Below are 5,446 nucleotides of genomic sequence, written 5' to 3'. Positions count from 1 at the left end.
GCTCTCCAAGTCCCCACTTTTCAGGATGGAACAGTATCTGATGAACTTCAACCCACGGAGAACAAACCTCAACTAACAAACCCTTCAGGAAGCATAAACCTGGGAATGTGTAGCCTTCAGAAAAGAAATGTCAATTGACACGAAACGATTCCAGTAGCTCTGACCTGCTGCCTCACCCAGAGTAGGGCAGCCTGGAAGGAAAGGGGTGTAGAAGGACCGCCTGAGCAGAGAGGACTCACTGCTGCCATGCCCTGGGAGGGGGCCGAATTTGGGGTTGCCATAGGCCGTGCCATTCTGCCTCTTACCTGGAAGATCAGGCTGAACTACCAATAGCTGAAATATAAGTAGAACTTTCTTTTCCCTTTTAGCATATAAAGTTGGGTAACCAAATATAGCTCTGTGTATAACATCATACAGCAGCCTTCAGAACTATTTTATGTTGAAGAATTTATTTTAAAAATAATGGTTAGGTTTTAAATCAAAAGTTTTATCAAAAGTTTCCCTTCTATTGTACTGCATCATAAAGTGGCCTTCAGAACTGAATTAATACGTGAAGGGTAGCTTATGCTGTGAGATTTGCTTTTTCTCTTTCTTTTTCCTTTCTTTCTTGCTTCCTCCTCCTCCTCCTTCCCTTCTCTCTCCCCTTCCTCCTCCCCTTCCCTGCCTCTCCTCCTCCTCTTTCTTCTCAGTACCATAGGCCAGCCAGGCAACCTTGTCAAAGGAATTGGTGGACAAAAATGAGATTCTCACCACGACTTCAGGTTGGATAACATCTCAAAATTAGAAGAGCTTTACTAAAAGAACCCAAGTCGAGGGAGAATGAATAAAAACAGCAAAACCAAATAAAGTGGAGATGAATGATGGAGTGAGGCAGACCACTGTCCCATTAACATAGTGCTGAAACCAAAGGCAATGGGGGTCCAAACTCATGTTTCAGTGAGTTACACCAGATAGCAAATGAACAGAGACGTAAGACCAGAAGGAATTTCAAGGAGATGGATGCTAAAAGGCTTCTTGACCCATTGCTAACAGCCTGAGACTCTTCAATGCCTTTCAGAAAACTGGTTTCTAGTAAAGCTTTGAATGCCTGCACATGCACACACACACACTTAGTCCTACACTGTAAGCTGCTCCTTTGGTATGAATCTCTACTTACGGAAGTGTAGAAACAAACATTTTAAAATAGCTGCTGTACTTTTCACATTTTGATTTATTAGGTACTAGCACTGAGGGAAAATATTCAGCACTTGGACTATTATAGGATGAGTAAAACTTTCCTTGTACAAAGTGGAATTAACTGATTTGTGAAGTTAAAAGGCTGTACTCATTGTATTTACAAAGAATAAAAAACATATTGCATTTAAATGAGCTCTGCCTGGTTTCTTAGCCTCCATCCCTGGCTGGTCCTCATCCACTAGAGACGAGGTAGCAGTGGCAGCTGGCCTAAACCTGAAGCTCAGGGCTCTGCAGCCTGAGCAACTGGGCCACAAAGGCAATTTCCTTGCTACGGTGAATCCCATTTGTAAAACGATGAATAAAGGAATAAAACATAAGATTCCATTTTCTGCCGCTCTCAAGAGTAATTGCATCCGTTAGAAAAATTGCTGTGTGAGGAAGAAAGAGGCCGATTAACAGAGTCTTCATTCACTTACTCCTCGGTTTCTAACTCTCTTGCCAACATTTCAGTCCTGACCAGGAACTTAAGAATTATTTAATGATAAAAAAGATAAAGTGTGAAGAACCATATTGGTGAGTAAGACGTGCAAGGAGCAGTAGAAAGTGAGTTGAGATGTTCTCAGCAAATCTCAGGGCACTGGTCCCACAGCCAAAAGCCAGTGATGGAAATCAGAGGTGCTGAAGACCATGGGCACTGTAGGCTCCTCCTGGGCAGCATCTCCAGCAAGAGTCTGGAGCAGAGATACTTGCCACTCTTGATTTAACTGACCTGGTAGATAGCATGTGTGGAAGTTCAGTCAGCCATCCACTCCTAGTCCACTGATTCCACTGAGAAAGAGAGGTTCCTCTTAAAGGAAAGCAAGATACTAAAAAACGTGTACAAGAATGTTCTTTTCAACATCGTAGAGAATATAGACACATTGCAGTAAATACAGATGGTGTTACAATAGTTAGTGAACGGACTAGAGCTGATGTATAACATGGGTAAACCTGGAATATGCTGTTGGGAGTGGTGGTATGTGAATCCCAGAGGATACATACAGGTTGGTTTTTATATGAAGTTTTGCAACCTACAGAACAATACTCCACCATGTTTATAGATATACAAATGTATAGCATATGTTAAAAACAAACATGAGTATGGTAACACTAACTGTATGATAGTGGTGTCCTTTGGGAATGGGTGGGATTGGTGAAGGGTACCAAGACAACCCTCCCTCAAATGTTTCTGAAATGGTCTATTTCGTAAGACAAAAGAGACTTGGGAACAAATATAAGATCAATGACAAGATTTGGTAAAGAATAGCAATGGATTCAAGGCTGTTTATCCATGTATTAGTCAATTTTTACTTCAATGATGCTGAATTGCTTCCAACAACAAACGTGTATTTCTTGTTCATGGGACTGCTGGGCTGGGCACCTGGCTACAGTTTGGGTGCAAATGGGATCCAGTGTTTCTTCATTCTGGACTCGCATCTTTTCTAGAGCAACTTATTTGTATGGCAGAGTGTGAAAGTGCAAGGGGCTGAGCCAAACCACGCAAACACATTTGAAGCTGCTGCTCCCATCACATGTATTCACCTTCCACAGGTCAAAGCTAAACACAAACACATGGCCAAACCCAACCTCACGAGGGCCGGGAGTGTATGCTTCTCATGGAAGAGGAGGGAATCACTGACCTGTAATACAAGCTATTACAGTCCTAATCTGCTTTAATCTATTTGAAATATTCTCAGCAAAGTTAAAAAGGGAGTAAGTTTCCTGTGACATGCCACAAAAATACTGATTTCCCAATGGAATTGCCTTTGTTTGGGGGCATCTCTGCCATTACAAAGAAGAATCAAACCTGGCTGTCATAAATCAACTATAGTTTAAAAACAGAACAAAACCCTCGCTTTCAATATTTGACAAAGCCCAGAATTAAAAATCCAGTAGCAGTGTCTTTTGGGATTTTGGAATCTTCGCTGTATGCAGCCTGGATACTTTAAGAACCTCACTGCTTGCTTGGATTTTAAGGCAGATATTCTCTAGGGCTGGTATTGTGGGGGAGGTGCCACAGTTGTCTTGGAATATCCAAATTCCAGATAATGCAGTTTCAATATATGCAACTTGAATATACAAGCAAGAGAAGATGAACCCAGTCAAGTGATGACAGCAGTCAAAGAATAGTCTTCAGTGCTTCTCCTTTGACAGCTTTTTTTCCTAAATCTAGGAGGGTCATCTTGAAGCAGCATTTGCACACAATGACAATCAGATAAGGAGCTCACATTTGTGTTCGAATTACTTTTCGTTGTTCTTTGATTCTGGGAAAGAGAGAGAGCAGAGGATGTTTAGAAACTGAATTGAGGTTCCCAGTTTACCACTTAGGGTTCAAGGTTTCAGTACAATTTAGGAGTACAAGAACTGAACCCACTGGCTAGAGACCGGCACAGGGGTTGCTGTCTTTAATCATTTATACAAAAATAGAAAGCTTCTGTGGAGATTGTTTTGTAATGTAAAGAAATACCAAATCACTGTGTTGGGTACCTGTATCTAACATAGTGTTGTTTATATCTCAACTATATCTCAGTTTTATAAAAAGAAAGGACATAAAATCACAGTATTCTAATAGGTTGTACAGGGAATAAAATTCACATTGTTATAATGATGCAAATGCTAATTATTGGTCTAATTAAAAGTATAAAATTTTGGGGAAAAGAGGGAGGAGTGGTGGAGGTACTAAGTCTTCATCTTATAGTATTTATAAATTTAAAAATTGCTTTTTTCTTTTCATTTATGAGATGATAGATGTTAACTGAACCTATTGTGGTAATCATTTCATAGTACATGTAAATCAAACCATCGTGCTATGCAACTTAAACTTATAGAGTGATGTATGTCAATTATTTCTAAATATAACTGGGGGAAAAACAAACAAGGTAGAGAGCAGGGAAAAAAAAAGGAAACTGTCTACTTTTCTGCAGGTTACCTGTGTATGTGTGGCTCTCTCTCCCATTGGTACTTACGGCTCTACCTCATTCGTGTTACCATCTGCCTAGTACTTCATTGTATGCACTATAGTTTACCCAACAAATTCCTTATTGGTAGACTTGGGTTGCTTGCAGTTTTTTTACTGTCATAAATTAAACTACAAAGTGCCATCCTTCTATGTACACTCCTGTGAACTTGTGGGGATTTTCTGGAGGATAAATTCTTAGAAGTGGTATTTCTGGGTCAAAAAGATTGTATGCATTTTTAATTTTGACACATACAACCAAATGGCTCTCCAAAAGGGTTGCATCAATTTGCACTCCTGCCAAGAGGGTGTGAGAGAGCCCATTGCATTGCTCAGAATTTAAAAGTGCTTAATCAGACAGGCTTGATGAACACTTCAGAAGCTATTAGAAAAATACAGAGAATACATATATTTCAATTATGAATATGCCTCTGCTACTGGACTGATGAAGTAGGTTTCACTTTGCACCCATGGTTAGAGCTTGGTCCCCTAAATTTTGCAGTCCAGGCCACTTATATGAACTTTTGATAGTACCCATGTCATGACGAAGGCTGAGAGACATTGGATAAATGAAAATATAGAAAGAACTTGGCAGACACTTTCTGCTGCTAAGAAGCTGCACTAAGACTTTCAAATCATTCATTTTACAATAACACTTTTTATAATCGCTTATGGAGGGAGATCCCTGATGGTCTAGTGGTTAGGATTCTGGGTTTTCACTACAGTGGCCTAGGTTCAATCCCTGGTCAGGGAACTGAGATTGTGCAAAAAAGAAAAATATCATTTACGGAAACTGAAGAATAATAATAACTCTCTTTGAGTAGTTCCAGTACCTTTATGACACATGGCTTAATTTTTTTTTAATGTAGTCTGTTTTTTAAATCATGATTTTAGATTTTTGAAGCTCATTTTGGAACATGAAGTGTTGTTTTTTTTTTTTCTCCGAATAATTCTGACTTGCATATAAACCATTAGGGAGGGTGGTCAGAGTTTTCTACCACTGCTGAGCTGGGCTTATCAGCAATGTGCAAAGGGCATTCTCTCTGATGGAGAAACCAGGATGTTGCCACATAGCCTGGGCATCCTTCTGATGTACCAAAGTGTTGCAATATTCTGCTGGGAAACTGTGAGAGGGTCAAGTACTGAGGAAGCCATAGTCATAGGTTTGATCCTCAAGGAGTCAGGCTTTGTTTGTGGCCCTAGTATCTCTAAAGTCCTTCAATGGCTATGTCCCAGGACGCTGAGCGAGTGGCAGTGGAGGCCTGGGGTCCTCCA

The 5,446-nt window shown here is 40.3% G+C and overlaps 1 non-coding gene across 1 annotated transcript; it reads left to right on the top strand.

The window, feature by feature from the left end:
• The first annotated feature begins 4,853 nt into the window (after window positions 1–4,853).
• TRNAE-UUC (transfer RNA glutamic acid (anticodon UUC)) lies at window positions 4,854–4,925 on the top strand. Its single transcript has one exon. It is a non-coding gene; the product is annotated as a tRNA-Glu (tRNA).
• The last annotated feature ends 521 nt before the right edge of the window (window positions 4,926–5,446 follow it).

The sequence above is a fragment of the Budorcas taxicolor genome, chromosome 9 (assembly GCF_023091745.1).
Source record: "Budorcas taxicolor isolate Tak-1 chromosome 9, Takin1.1, whole genome shotgun sequence".
In the NCBI taxonomy this organism is placed as follows: Eukaryota; Metazoa; Chordata; class Mammalia; order Artiodactyla; family Bovidae; genus Budorcas; species Budorcas taxicolor.
The sequence above is the reverse complement of the archived record's forward strand: the minus strand, read 5'-3'. Positions and strand labels throughout refer to the sequence as shown.